A 16,919-nucleotide genomic window follows, 5' to 3' on the forward strand; every position below is an offset into this window, starting at 1 on the left:
GCCACAGTGTTGCATAGAACTGCTATGACGGAGATGTGAAATCACGAGAACAAAAGAGACAAAGTGTGAATCAGAATGACTGAAATATACATAGATTGTTTGTGTACATGCGTTCGGGGCCAATTGATGAGGTCTGTTGTATTTTACTCTGAAAATCCAACCAGCACCTTTCAGGCTGCCAAGGCCTGGTGCTCACTTTGTTGGCGGTCTATTTTTTGATCAAATTAGACTATGGGGAGATGAAAACCAAACTTCACAAAGGATAAGTTTGGGTAATTGCTATGATGCTCCTGGTAAAATAGATAAATATATAAATAAATGGATAAATAACCCCTTTTGTGTATTGTTTTTCATCAACATCTGGTATCAAACAGGCTCCAGCCGTACAGATGAAAGCCATGATAGAACAATTACATGCAGATCAGTCGCACAACACAGACAAGTGTTCTGTTTTGACTGTTTTTTCTTTTTTTTCTTTTCGGCTTCATTAACAACATTTTCTGTCAGGTTGATGTTTGGATTTTTTCCTCATGGTTTTAGTTCTGCTCAAATTTAAAGTTCCAATTTTAGTTTTTGTTGAAAAATACAGGCTTAAATGAATTGGGGCGTGATGCTTGTTTGTTTTCTTTTTAAATTTACTTCATGAAAACAAAATAAAATGTAAAATTTATTGTAATATTAGTCTGAAGGCATGTATACACAACAACGCTGCATCAAAAAGATCCATTTCATACACACAATTTCACATTAACAACTAAAATATTACAAAACATGGCCAATTACTGGCAAGTACATTCTACATCCTGTAGTCCACAATTATTGTTTTAGTAGTACTCTACATAACTACATGGTGAATAAACACCTATTTTGTCACTCATTCCTGTGTTTTAGTTGACCTAGTTTATTAGGAGATTATTTGTTTCCATAGCAACCAATTGTGCATTTCCAAAAATGCTAGCCAACTAAGATCGCAAGTTCAGTCATTACAAACATAGTTCATTGATTTTGTGTTTCCCGAATCTGATGTTCCCAGTATTGGGCATGTTTCTTTAAAAGAGTAATTAGTTATAGTTACTAATTACTTCTCATAAATAGTAACTGAGTTAGTAGCTGAGTTAGCCAAAAGGGCCGCTTTTGGTGATTTTAACCTTTTTATAGTTATTTTGTTTTCTTTCAAGAATAAGGTCCAAGTTTCTATGTTTTTTTGCACAACCAGATGTTGGACTATAATTATTTGCATTTATTGAAAGTTTTTTTTTTTGATGCCTTCACAATGTATGATGACAGTCAAAATAAGAGAAATTAGCTTATGTATGGGACAAATTCTAGACTTTTTTTAACACTTTAGAATAACTTTCCATTATAACTAGTTAATAGATCATTAATAAACTTTCATCTTTAACAAAAGTTTTACTGGTATTAGTAGATGGTTAACAAACTATGAACAACTGATCTGTAAAGTGTGAGTTAATATATTAGTTTAGTGTTAGTTAGTAGCTTAAGTTATTGGGCCTTTATTGTAAAGTTGCAACTATTCCTCATTTACTAACATTTAATAAATTAAGAATAACTGCAACTTAAAAAAAAAACGTCCCAGTAACATATATAAACTATTAATTGATACTTAGCTAGTCTTTAGTAAGTAATTTACCCACACATTTTTGTTGCAACGTGACGTCATGAGGTGCTTTATTAGATTAGAATTACTTGTCACCAATGCAGAGAGACTCTTTTTTCCTGGGCATAGTTGCATGATACATAAACATTCTTAACTTTTACCTCAATAAGGGAAAAGTAGTGCTTATATTTTCAGTTTGCAAATTCTACCTTTGAACTTGTTGGCAAATCTATGTTTCTGACTCCTGGTCACTGGTGTGTGCGACTGACTGTGCATGTGCTTATGTGAACACCCGCCCTACTCTGCCTGTAATTTTACAAAACGATGAAAATGTGCTCTAAAGCTGGTCGCACACCAGAAGCGCCGCGTGGCGCCGCGACACGGCGCGCACGTGATAGTTTAAAGTATCACACATCAGACGCGCACATTGGAATGTTATTTAACACAGAAACTAATCAGATGGCGCTCTGTGGCGTGGCTGAAAAATGAACTGCGTCCTGAGCCGTGGCCGGGCGCCGCCGACAGCCGCCGACTTGCGGCGCCGGTTTGTATATCCTGATAGAAACCTATGTTTAGAATTCCAAAATGCATGGCGCTGCATGGCGCTGCTTCTGGTGTGCGACCTGCTTAAGTCAATATTCCCATTCTCAGTTACATCACGTTCACAGACACATCAATCATCATCACTGGTTGGTTATGTGTCCCACCCCAGCCCCGAACACACACAGACATGCACCCCAGAGAAAGAGAGGTCCTATGGCTAAAGCCTTGTTTATACTACTGTCAAGTAATCGGCATGACCCACGGCGCATGCAATGCGCATAGCTGTGCATTTATACTTCTGCATGCTGAGTGTGTTGCTCTGCATTTCCGAAACGCTAGCTGGCAGATTTTTATGTTTCTCTGTGTCGAGTGTCTGTGTTGGTGTTTTGTATTTTTCTGAATGCTACCTTAATGTACAAGAGGCTCATTTAGAGGTGGAAACTGGCGGACGTGCAACAATTTTAAACATAATGTAAACACAAAACAAAACTTTCCATCTGGAGCTTCTTAACAGCACTCGACACCTGTAAACACCCACTGCATCGGGCTCGCAGCTCTCAGCACCGCCCACACTTGTCAGTGACACCAAGCCGATCAATTGCAAATCTTGCGATACGCGTCGTTGTGACGTGTAGTTACATTTTTTTAGAGGTGCGCATCAGCGTCGCCGATAGCCACAGCCAGGGCTATGGGACCACATGTAAGCTGTGCCATAGCATACGCGTGCAATTGAGGCAGAAGAATAAATCATACTTAAGAGAGATGCTGCTCGCGTGAAAACCACTTCAGTGATCTCTATTACAGTAGTTGCATTTTATTCTCAGTAACGGTAATGGCGTTGTATTGAGGGAAACAGTAATTCATGTGATTACTCATTACTGAGAAAAGTATTGCTGTTAGTAACACCCTTTATTTATAGCGTTATTATTCCCATTACTGGTTGTTTCACTGAACATTCGCAAACTGTGTTGCAAACTTGCATGGTTGCAGCTACAACTCTAGAGCTGCAGTTGCAAGCATAGTTCCTGGCTGTATTCCCAGCTATCCCCCCATGCCCTATTCTTTTCGAACGTTCCAACTATTCACTTTTTTTTTAGAGTTCAGATTTAGCGATCTTCAAATTGTCAATTGCGATCCCTTTGTAGTGCATTTGAAATCATTTATGCTATTTTGAACGTAGCCATGGCACATGATGAAAGCTATAGCTGACCTATGATTTAAAATCAGAATCTACATTATATCTCCTTAATTCGAGAAAATTAAAATATATATAGGATACATTAATGGTTTTAATTTATAGTAGACTATTTAAGAAATGTGAGGTAAACGGGTTGATAGACAGTAATTCAGAGAGCAGCATTTTCAACTGATCTGAGAGCTGGAAGTGGATTATGGATTTTCAGTCCATAATATTGTAGTGATATAACTACGATATTATGTTACTGGAGATGTTACTAAACTTAGTAACTAAATCATTTTGACTAAGGTATGTCTTTAAAATACGGAAAAAGTACTGCTGACAATACTAACTTTGCTGAATAAACATAAACAAAGAACATTGATTGCACACTCACTAAACCCGTAGAGACAGGACAATCAACATTAACAGGAATCGCGTTTTTTTTAAAAGAAGACTAGTGGCAAATCCAGATTTCACCATTTCCAAATTCGAAAAACTCACAAGTAAAAAATTTTCTTACAAACATATTTTTGTCACTTGTTAGCATACCACAGTAATCCACACATGTGGCTCCACACGCGAGCTGTGCTTTCATCACATGGAAATAGAAACTAAACCTTCATTGTAGCACATTTATAAACACAACACTGACGACCTATGTCTCAGAAAAATTCTTCTACTACTTGTTTTAATTACAGTTGGCAACCCAACGTGGCGTCTTTCTGAACACTATAACAGGTAAAAGGAGTATTCGAAGCTACATCATGCACATTACTAAAGATGCATCTCGTTCACAATAGAGCACACTGATCGGTTCGAAACAAGTCTTTCTCATGAATTAATGAAGAGATGCCAAAAACTCAATAACGTCACTTTGTACCGGCCGGAGACAGCCAATCTCCACGCTGGAATTTAAAGATCTCATCACTGTGACGCAGCTTCAAAATGTATTTTTAAACCGGAAGAACAAATTTGCTTTAAACATTGCAAAAACAACAAATTTTTACTTTTTAGCTAAATATATGTGCACAAAAATAGTGTTTTTAGGAATGTGGGACACGTGACTGTCAACATCTCAGAAAATGCATTTTGGTGTTTGTGACCATTAATTAATAATAATAATAATAATAATAATAATAATAATAATAATAATAATAATAATAATAATAATAATAATAACAATAATAATAATAATAATAATAATAATAATAATAATAATAATAAATTATTTGAAATGGACACTAAAATGTTTTAAATTAGTTTTCCAAACATAAAAACTAAATACCAAAAAGTGAAAGCATAGTAGGACCTATTTAAGTGTAATAAAAAACTATATTTTTGTGTAATATAGCTAAGACAGCATGCACTTTTCTTCAGATGTGCAATAAAACTCAATGGGATCAGGATGGGCTCAGATGATTACATATGCAGTTAAATGAATATTAGTAATAGAGCAATTCACTCACTCACTTGCTCTCCTTTGGCTTAGTCACTGATTTATAAGGGGTCACCACAGTGGAATGAACCACCAATTATAATTTACTTCCCAATTAACTACAAACCACATTCTCAAACCCTTCCTAAAATGAGCAGGCCCAAACCATAGAGACAAGGTCAGAGTGAGTCATCTAACACGGGATAGTCAGTGATCTCTCCACGCTGCCTCTGACTGAATGGATCACCCCACTTTTCCACAGACATCTCTCATCCATCCCCACTGAGACCGAAATGTGCAGAAGGAGAGCAGAGATGAGGGGGAACAGCGGGGTGACTGGAACTAACCTCGCTAAACTTCACCGAAGCCTCTTGGGGGGTCGGCCTCACGAATGGCACTCGGCATGAATCACTCGTCTGGAAATTATGTCCACAACATTTAATATAGCGAATTGCTACTTGCGTTACAGACGGCACGTGCTCATTTATCACAACTCCTCGCAGCCGTGGCTGTTGGCCCAATTCGACGCCCTGCCCTCCCATAATGGGTGTACAATTGAATCAGGTGTCTGGTCCTCTTAAGGAAATTAAGTCATGGCTTACGCTGCGGCTACTTAATGAGGGCCGGGCTGCGAGACAGTGACGAATGGGGGCCGACGCTGGGGTAGAGCAATATCTGCATTCCGGCGCCGTGTCGATTTTTCACCCTTCCGCCTCCCTGCTGCCTTCCCCCCCTCTTCCCTTGAGAGCGAGGGATATCAGTCACCTGCGCGCTTATTAGAAAGCTCTTATTTGAACATAGATTCCCTTCCGCGATGACAGCTAATAACAGGATTGTCGTTCATGAGTCGTATTTTTACATAGCCTTTTGATTATGATGGACATTAGGAGCTACGGAGAGGTTCGCCCAGCACTGCAGGTGCCTATGACTAGTTAATGGTGGCGCTTGTGATGTACGGAAATTGTTAATAATTTAGGATGGTGGGAAAGTCAAGTGTGTGGCCCACATTTTGAGCGACTTTTGAAAGATCTCTTTCATAATGTATACCAGATTGAAATATTTATTTAATTGAGGAACAGTATATTGAAGACTTAAGCAGCCTGAGAAAAATATACATACAGTTGAAGCCAGGATTATTAGCCCATCTGAATTATTAGCCTCCCTGTTTATTTTTCCCTCAATTCCTGTTTAATATAGAGTAGGTTTTTTTCAACACATTTCAAAACGTAATAGTTTTAGTTTTAGTAATTAGTTTTAATTACTAATAACTTATTTATTTTATCTTTGCCATTATGACAGTAAATAATATCTGACTAGATATTTTTCAATACTTCTATACAGCTTAAAGTGACATTTAAAGGTTTAACTAGGTTAATTAGGTTAACTAGGCAGGATAGGGTAATTAGGCAAGTTATTGTATAATGATGGTTTGTTCTGCTATCAAAAATAGCTTAATGATAGGGATGTGGGGGGCTAATTATTCTTAATTCAACTGTATATAATAAAATAAAAAAGACACATTGTGAGAAACTGCATGAAATTAAGTTGAAATTGTGATTAACTGTCAATTGTTAGATATAAAGATGCAATTATTTGCACTGTAAAAAAAAAAAAAACATCTGTTATTTTACTTTTTTTCGCTGTAAAAACGCTGTAAAAAACGGCTGTTAAACTACAGAAATAAATTTTCTGTAAAATAATGGCCGTTAAATTACAGAAATTTCTTTAATTTAACAGCCGTTATTTTATGGTAAATTTCTGTAATTTAATGGTCATTATTTTATGTTTTATTTCCGACACCACAGCTGCAAGAAAGAAGAAAAAAAAAAAAAAAGTAAAATAACACTTTTTTTTACGGTGTGTTTTTAAAGAAAAAAATTCTTAAAATATATTTACAAGTATGAGATATACATTTAGTGAGAATGTAGCATTTGTCAGATATGTTAATTTCACATTGAAGTCACATTAATAGAGTTGTAATTTTAATAATTAAGACTTTTTTATCAGATATTAAGTTATCATTATAATTATCAGACAATTACACTGTTAAAAATGTAATGACAAAAAGTCAAGACAACAAATATTGTTTTGTTGCTTTAACTTATTTAATAGGTTAAATGGGTATCAACAACAAAAGTAAGTTGTACAAAGTTTAACGTAATATTTGATTGATGTAAGTTGAAATACAAGAAAGTTAATTTGATTTTACAAACAAACTTTAAGGGAGCAAGATTTTTTTACAGTGTAGGGAAAATATATTTACTGAGAAAGTCAAAGATTTGAAATCACATTGTGAGAAATAAAATAACAACTGAGGAATTAAGTAGAAATTTAAGGAAATGTTCTCGTTTGTGAGAGCTAAGTTAAATAAAAAGACATAAAATCAGTTATTGGAAATAAAATCAACTTTGAGAAAGTCAAACAATGTTTAAGGGAGCAAGATTTCTAATATAATGTAGAGAAAATAAATTTACACTAACAAAGTCAAAACTGTGAGATTTGAAGTCACGTCGTGAGAAACAATATAAAAACTAAAGAATTAAGTAGAAAATCTGTGACAGCTAAAGTTAAACATAAAGACATAAAATTAGTTGTTGAAAACTTTAAGATCAAAATATTGTTGAGATAGTCTAATAAAATTTAGCAAATGTAAGTGTGAGACTTATGAGATATTCACCTTATTCTTCGCCGACGAGCGGGCGCTGCCATTTGAATCTTTTTGGCTCGAGACTTCCGGTCTCATTCACTTCCATTCATTTTTTGACGTTAAAAACTGCTCGTTACGCTGCTTGATTTTGCAATTTGATATTTTCGTATTATATTATTCTACTTGGTCTGTATAGTCATGCAAACATTTGTTTGTAGAGCAAGTAGTTTGACCATTTTCAGCCGTTTATTATTCCTAGTCATTTCTCCCATAGGCGACGTGAATCGGAAGTACCAAGAAAATCGCGAAAACAGGCGCACTTCCGCGTTTTAGAATAAGGTCAATAAGTCATAATGTTGAGAAATAATCACTTTTTTGTAAGATATAAAGTTGCAATTGTAAAACTGAAATTCTTTCTTTCATTTATTCATTCATTTGTTTTATTTTCGGCTTAGTCCCTTTATTAGTTAGGGGTCGCTGCAGTGGAATGAATCACCAACTTATCCAGCACATGTTCCATGCAGCGGATGCCCTTCCAGCTGCAACCCATCACTAAGAAACACCCATACACTCTAATTCACACTCAGGGGCAGACTTAACCAATAAGCAAAGTAAGCAGCCGCTTAGGGCCCAAGGAAATATGGGGGCCCCCAATAAATACCTTGCAGTACAAATTATACACATAACATAATTTTTTATCATATTTTCTATGGTGAGGGTCTAACAAATTAAATTTTAACATAATTATAACATCTACACAAAATTATATTACACTCCCAATCATGGAGCAGTCCAGCAGTCAAGTCAGATAAAGAATCAGTTTTAAAAACAATTTATTATTTTCGATTTTTTCATTCTTTTTAGTTGTACGTAAATTCCTTTTAAGAAAACAAATTACTAAAAATGTAGAGATTTCATTAAGATAAACCACGAAAAGGAGATTCAGTGAAATAAATAATGAAATAAATAAATGAACTGAAAAATGTATAAATCTACACATGGTTTCGTTTTAGGACTGTTGGGCCCCATGGCTGGAACTTCTTTAGTGCCCCCAAATCACTAAATCTGCCCCTGTTCACACTCATACACTACAAACAATTTTAGTTAACCCAATTCACTTATAGCACATGTCTTTGGACATGTGGGGAACACCAGAGCACAATTGTGAAACAAAATCACAATTTTAAGAACTGCCGAAGGAAAGTCAGTGAGTAATTCATTAATTAATAGCTACCTTTCATGATACTCAAAGTCACCATACAAGTGACCCTTAAAACTATTTAACCAAGTATCCAAACACAAGACAATAAAGCAATGATATCATTCCTAAACACTGACTCACGTATATGCAATCAAGAGTACACAAGTTTAAAAAAATTGGTCTGAGACGAAAGTTAAAATTGCAAAAACTGCTGCAGATGTCCTGGAGGAGAGCGTTCCACAAATAAACTAAAGACCCGTTGCCCCATACTGCTCAAATTAATATGTAGTTGAATCAGAGAAGTAGAAGAAGAGGATCTCAGAGTGCACGCGGGCCGGGGTATAAATTTGAAGAAGATCAGACAGATAGAAAGGAGCGAGAATATTGAGCACTTTGTAAGCGGGAAGGAATATTTTGGTGTTGGTATGATTTATGACTGGGAGCCAGTTTAGATTTTAAAGAACTGGGGAGATGTACTCTACAAGGGGGGTTCTAGAAATAATTTGTGCTGCAGAGTTCTGTATCAACTGCAATTTCTGTAAGAGTTTTGAGAGAAGACTTAAAAGTAAAGAGTTACAATAATCTGGATAGAAATTGACAAAGAAATGCACAAAAATATCAGTGATTTTAAGTTATTTTGAAAGTAGAAATAAAAAAAAAATATGAAATTGTAATACATAATCCCACACTCGCATATAAACTTATATGTAATAATGCTGTGCAAGTATTAAAAATTAAAATAACAAAATAATAAAGGTAAAATTCTATGCATGCGCAGACTGACAGGTCACCTAATCTGCTCCTGCATCATTAACTACATGGCGCAAGAGATTGGTTGCTGTCATCTAGGCAGCCAATGAGTTTAATTCTCATCAGTTTAAAAGCTCCATATCATTCCACGCTGTTTAAGCTGCCACACATTTTCAAAGACCCTCCTTCACCCCAGCTCCACCTGTGTTAAGATTTGCTACCGGGGTTGCATGTATATGTTTACAGCAGCAGCGTGTTATAATGTCTGTGTATATACTGGCAGTAGGAGGTCTCGGTACTTGCTCTGCCATAATAATCAAAGCAGCAGCAGTGTCGCAGATCTATACCGCCAAGACCAAATACATCAACATTGCCATATACAAATTCATTACCATAATAAATCCAGAGAGTGCTCATGACAGAAATAAAGTCACAAACGTCATGAGCTTGTGTTGTTCTATTTACAGTATACTGTAGAGACAGAATTATTAGCCCCCCATGTTTATTTTTCAAATATTTACCAAGTGCTGTTTAACAAAGATAGTTTTAATAGCTAAAACAATAGTTTTAATAGCTAATTTCTAATAACTAATTACATTTTTTCTTTACCATGATGATAGTCTACAGAACAAATCATCGCTATACAATAACTTGCGTAATACCCTAACCTGCCTAGTTAAGCTAATTGACCTAGTTAAGCATTTAAATGTCACTTTTGGCTGTATAGAAGTGTCTTGAAAAATATCTAGTCAAATATTATTTACTGTCATAGATAAAAGAAATCAGTTATTAGAAATTATTTATTAAAACTATTATGTTTAGTAATGTGTTGGAAAAAAATCTTCTCTCTTCTTTTCTTTCGTTTAACAGAAATTGGGTAAAAAACAAACAGGGGGGCTAATAATTCTCAACTGTAAAACATTGTGGCTAGCTATAATTACGATACAATTTTATAATTGTGTTTGTAAGAATGTCTAGATGTCAAATGATGCATCTCACTGAAGTCGAGTTCACAGGTTAAATGTCCGACTTCTAGTGGCGTTCTAGATGTTATTTTCACATAGAAAACAGGAAAACTCTAAAATCTGATTATTTTGTAACACAACATTACTCTCGCAAAAACCACCTATAAAGCTAAATATGTCACGGATACCGGAAACCCATCATGCCAAGTAACATCTGCCCCAGTATTTTGTTATATCATTAAGTATCACTGAATTTAATTTCAGCTGCATTAAATTATTTTAATTATTTATTTATTTATTTTTAATAATCTACATGAAATAATACAAACATAAGCACAAATCCAAAATGAAGGGATCTGTGTTTATGTTGTTTGTCACAAAACTGCAAATTTGTGTTGTGTTTGTTCATTTTGAGATGCAAAACTTGGTGATATAAATAGTAAACAGTAATTTTAACAAAAATCACGATAATATTGACTAACAAAATTTTATAATAATTGTGTTCATAAGAATAATGATACATTTGTGAGATATAAAGCTGCAAGATATTGCCACAATGTAGAAATTGTATTTGTGAGCTGTAAAAAAAAAAAAAGTACACTTTATATTTACAAGATAAGTGGCATCGTTTTATAATATGATAGTGCAATCTGTCTTGCACCTAAATAGAATCTTCAATGCTGGCATTTTAACACCCCAAACTACAATTTCTTTGTCTGTTCATCTCCATAATTCACTCTCAAAATGGACTTTTATACCAATCTGATATATTGGCCGTGTCAAAATATGACGTGATTGACTTCTTTAAAGAGCACCGTTTGATGTGAAGGAGTTACTTTTCTAACTACGAAAGTCTGAACACGCAGAAGGATTTGTCGGTGCAGAGAGCAGTCAGTCATTCCAACTGGAATGTTCTATGACATATATTAAATTTTATATACTGTACCACTCCTACACCACTTTCTAACAATCATTTCTGACGACTGCAATATCTTACTACTCCTATACAACTCCATAATTTACATCAACTCCCTCAGAAGCTGGAGTATCATAACCACTAAAAAGAACATGGGCCGACCCTTGAGAATTCAGAGCAGAACAAGCTGTGGTTTGATGTGACTACCATCTTAGTGAGGAACTGGCACTGGCAACGGCTATTAATAACCATGACGGGGATCAATGAGAGGAACATCTCAAGATGATCAGAGGAGCATCCCAGAATGAACAAGCAGGGCTGGCCTGTGCTGAGTGGAAGCTGCTACATGTATGCCCTTTAATAAAGCAGTAAGACATATGGAGCTGCATGGAACTCAGCTCTGCAGTGGTCAAGCTCTGTAACAAAGATGACTGTGTGTTAGGAACCGAGGACCCTCTCTTACCTCTTTCCCCCATCCCGATTGAGTTGCACTCAGTATGAATTATTGACCCCGAAGTCCGGACCCTCTTCATTACTGGGGGAGACTGTCAGGCTTGCTCTGCAGATACGGAGAGAGAGTGTTGGGTTGAGTTGGCTGACCATGTCCACACGCTCTCTATCTTTAATGCCCTGAGCAAACCGGGCGGTCTCTGCGTTTCATCAGGCTAGCCGTCAGAAAGCATGTTCACGTCCAAGAAGTCGGAGTCTGGAAAGCTTGGAAAGCACCACACGGGAGCTGGCTGTGTCTCAGCGTGTAGTCTAAAAGTTCAGCTGTGGAAGTGCCTGCAGGAGAGGAGATAGATGTAAAGTTCACCAAAACTTTTGCTAGCATCTAGGATCATTGGAAAATGCGGCTTGACCTTGTTTTGAGTGGATAGTGAAAAAAAATAAAATAGTTTTAAGGAGACAGCTCACTTAAAATCGAAAATACCTCCATCAAAACCCCTCATACCATCCCAGATACGCAGTGTATATTAACTTTACCGCAATAAGATCGCTAAAGCTGAATATTCTGACATCATTTACTCACCCTTCATGTCCATCACAAACCAATGTGAGTTTCTTTCTTCTGTTGAAAACAAAAGATATTTAGAGAAATGTCGAAAACTTCAAACTATTTTCTTTCATAGTTTTTGTTTTTAATGTTTTAATGTTTTAATGTTTTTAATGTCAAACTTTTCTTTTTTGTGTGTCACTCTTTTCTTCTGAAAACTTTTGGAACCACTTCAGGGTGAGTAAATGATGAGCAAATTTAGTTTTTAGGTGAATTATTATTTTTTTATGATTTTTAGCTGAAACATTGGTACTTAATGAGTTACACTCGTGGGCCACTGTATTAGGAACACCTGTCCAACTGCTTGTTAACACTTATTTCTAATCAGCCAATCACATGGCAGCTACTCAATGCATTTAGGCATGTAGACATGGTCAATATGATCTGCTGCAGTGCAAACCAAGCATCAGAATGGTGAAGAAATGGGATTTAAGTGGTTGTTGATGCTAGACGGGCTGGTCTGAGTATTTCAGAAACTGCTAAAATGTACTGGTATTTTCACACACAACCATCCTAAAGGTATACAGATAATAGTGTGAAAAAAAGAAAATATCCAGTGAACGGCTGGGCACAAATGCTTTGCTGATGCCAGAGGGGAATTGTCAGACTGGTTCAAGCTGATAGAAAGACAACAGTAACTCAAATAATTACTTGTTACAATCGAGGTATGCAGAAGAGCATCTCTGAACGCACAACGCCTCCAACCTTGAGGCGGATGGGCTACAGCTGCAGAAAACCACACCAGGTGCTGCTCCTGTCAGCTAAGAACAGAAAACTGAGGCTACAATTCAAACAGGCTCACCAAAATTAGACAATAGAAGATTGGAAATAGGTGGTCAGGTTTGATGAGTCTCGATAATATGATCATATGAATCATATGAACTTGAATCTGGCATTGTTATTTTGTTGACTTTTGTCCTTATTGTGGCCACCTATACAAAATTCAACTCATACAGTGTTTACAAAAACAAACATGAGATGAATATGCAGTAGCATATTTATTTTCTTCTACAAGTTTTTTAAATTCTTTTCTAATGTGATTGCTATTTGGAGGACCCATATGTGTAACTTTGAGCGCACAATTTAAGCTGCATTCCAGACACAGTAGGAGATGGGAATTTCAACAGTGAAACGTCCCATTTCCGACATTAATGCGTTCCAGGCAATCAGGCATGACAGTTGTGTTTCAACCATGTGAGGTGTGAATATTTCAAAACATCATGTTATTGTGCCATTTATGGATAAAACAAACAAACAAACAAAAAAAAATGCTAGCTGTGCTCTGAATCCAGCTGACAAAAACAAAAAAACCTTAAATACCGTATTGTACAGCTTATATCATCTCTGAAATAGCCTTATTTAACAGGGTTCCCTATTCAGTTTACGCTGTACTTGAAAGCTTATTTATATGTTTTACATAAGGTAGCACTGCACTAATATTGCTAAGCAGAACTAGTTGGCATTTGTGAGATGTAAAACGAGGAGAGAACAATGTCAATTGTTAGATTTTTTTTGGGAATTGTTTTGAAATTTTTTTGAACAATTTGTTGTTTTAGGATGGGATTATTTTGTGGATTTTTTTTGTAGTTTGATATGTTATTGCATAATGTCACCTTGAAATTATAAGGTTCTATCTGCGTTTTTGATGATTTTAAGATATATAGTTTTAAAGTTTTTGTATTCCAAATAGCAAACAGTATGTGTGTAACTTTTTTTTTGTTTGTTTTTTAATAAAAAGTCTTAAAATGTAAACTTATAATAAAAAAAATCCCATAATGTAAAGAAATTGTCATTTAATAATAATGTCAATAACTCAATTTTGACAAAAATGTCAGATAGAACCTTATAATTCTAAAGTGACGATAATTGTAATAAGGTTGTAATTGCGTAATATAAAAAACAATTGTAATAAAGTATTTGTAAAATCTCAAACAAAAAAAAGGATTTCTATAGCTATTATTATTAAGTAACACTGAAGTTCATTTCTGCAGCAATAAACTATTTCTTAAAGTATAAATGTGTGTAAAATAAATTATGTATATTTTTTAAATAACCTATATGAAATAATACAAACATAAATCCAAAATGTAGAGATCCATGTTTATGTTGTTTGTCACAAAATTGCATAAAGCTGCCAATTTGTGTTGTGTTTGTTAATATTGTGATGCAAAACTTGGTGAAATAACTATGTGAGACATAGGTTTTTCAACATTTTTAGGTAATTTTAACAAAAATCACTGTAGATAATAGTGATAATTTCGGACACTATAATCATGATACTAAAACCTCAACATCCCCCTCAAATGGATGTTCACAGAACAATAATTAAAAAATCGGCCAAGAATAAAAAAAAAAATATCTATTTTGTGTTCCCTGCACATTGCTGAGCTCTGCTGGTGGTTTGTCAGTAATAATGCTGAGCTGTCAGACCTCCACAACTCTGCGATGAGCTCCTGTTTGAAATGAAACCAAATTGTGGGGGACAAAAGGGTGCCAATATCTAGAATTTTCTCGGCAGGAAACAATGTCAAGAATCAGTCAGTCCAATCATGTTTTGGTGACAGCAACATGTTTATAAGTTTAAGGTCACTGAACACACATTAGTTAAGTTATCATGTTAAGCACTGCTTAGAGTCTGTAAATTGGTCCTCCCTTGGCTCTTAAGGGCCAGTGTGTTAAAAGTATCACAGTACTGCCATGTTCTTAAAAAAAGTAATGTTTTGAAAACCTACCATGTATACAATTATATGATTAATTAGTCCAGACACCATATATTTTAGGTTACAATAACTAATTAAATTAAGTCAGTTAGGTTCTAACTTAATTGTATATTTGTAGATTTAGTGAACTCATAAGATTAATTTGATTCAGCTTTAAAAAATAAGGCAACCCGATTTTTTTTTACAGAGGCGATGTCAAAAATAAACCTTTTTGATTTGTTATATTGTCAGAGCCAAAGCAAACTGATTAAATTAGTTCATAATTCAAAAATAAAGTTTTATAGTTCATTTTCAAGAAACAATTTTTTTGTGGATTAGATTTAATAATTATTATTATTTTACAATACATTTTATTCTAAAAAGCACGTTACAAAAAATGTGCTTAAGACTTAAACATAAATCAAGGTAAAACATTACCTCTATCAACCAACATACTTTTCAAAAATTAAATATTTTAAAATTTTCTCTTGAATGTTTAATGAACCTCCTTGTGGGTTCCAGTTTGAGATGAAAAACTGTATTTGAAAACCCTTAATATTTTTCTTCAGTCCTCCATTTTTTTTTGTGTTCTATGAACATAATGTTCATGTTTACAATAGTGAAGAAATGAAAGCATGCTGAAATAAGTTAAACTACTGTTTCTATCATTCAGTTTATTAATTCATTTTCGTTTTGGCTTAGTCTCTTTATTAATCTGGAGTCACCACAGCGGAATGAACCACCAACTTATCCAGCATATGTTTTTTTATGCAGCGGATGCCCTTCCAGCTGCAACCCATCATTGGAAACATCCATACACACTCATTCAAATACATACACTTTGACTAATTTTAGTTAGACCTAGCAGAGGCTCGAACCAGGGACTCTCTTGCTGTGAGGCAATCGTGCTACCCACTGCACCACTGCGATGCCCCATCATTTAAAGTCATGTTTTATATTAGATTAAGTAAAAAATGTATTCCGATTTTAAGCTGTTTCATTCAGTTTGCCTTTAAGCACAAAACAAACCCCCTATAGGGAAATTTACATCATTACTAATATTAAAGTAGTATTTTTTAGTCAAAAAATATAATTTCAGGTAAAATGATCAATTCAGCTGTAACAAATTACATATTTTTAGGTTGATCGAAAGCAAAATCCGGCATTGATCTAATTGCTAAAATATATTATTTTATATTAAACAACATTTTTACTTTGTGTAAAGGTATTTTTTCTTGACTACAAGAAATATTTTTGATTTGATTTAGATTCAATAAAACTCCTTGGAATTATAAGGTTTTATCTGCATTAAATGATTTTGAGATATTGAGTTTCAAAGTTTTTGCTTTTCATATAGCAAACAATATGTGTGTAGCAGTTTTCTTTATTACATTAACATGACAGAGACCCTAATGTACTCTAATGCCTCATTCGCACTAGCAGCGACTTTGTAACTGCCTGTCGCTCAGATACAACTGGCCTCTGAGAAAGGATCATGTGAGCTCAACTGGAGGTCCTATTGGCTGTCGCTCAAGAAAGTTGCTCTTTATTTGCATAAAAGATTCTCAACTTTGTCACCTTTTTTTATATTTTAAATAAAAAGTCTTAAAATGTAAACAACTTATAAAAAAAACATCACATAGTGTAAATAAGTTGTGATGTAATAAGAATATGTGAATAGCACAATTGACAAAAATGTCAGATAAAACCTTGTAATTTTAAGGTGACGAATAATAAAGTTTGAACATAAATTAAATTATACTTTTGAAAAAGACAAACAAATACAGCTGTACTGAATACGAAGTACTGTACTAAATACTGAGTCTTTAACAAATTACAGTATTTGTTTTTAGGTTGGTTCATTGTTTATTATGGATCAGGATAGCCTACTTGTTTTCAGTGAAGTAAAAT

The 16,919-nt window shown here is 34.7% G+C and overlaps 1 protein-coding gene across 5 annotated transcripts in view; it reads right to left on the minus strand.

Annotated features, from left to right (window-relative positions):
- The window catches only part of LOC147846934 (uncharacterized), a 138,010-nt gene that overhangs the window by 54,857 nt on the left and 66,234 nt on the right, over positions 1-16,919 (minus strand). For 3 of the 5 annotated variants that reach the window (XR_015476718.1, XM_087237368.1, XM_087237373.1), the window contains one exon: positions 11,719-12,038. The gene's annotated coding sequence lies outside the window, so the exon portion shown is untranslated. Of the gene's footprint in view, positions 1-11,718; positions 12,039-15,593 lie in introns of those variants that run through there. The other 2 variants (XR_015476721.1, XM_087237372.1) reach the window with 2 other exon arrangements.

This window comes from Danio rerio, chromosome 1 (assembly GCF_052040795.2).
Source record: "Danio rerio strain M-AB ecotype USA chromosome 1, GRCz13ab, whole genome shotgun sequence".
Lineage (NCBI taxonomy): Eukaryota > Metazoa > Chordata > Actinopteri > Cypriniformes > Danionidae > Danio > Danio rerio.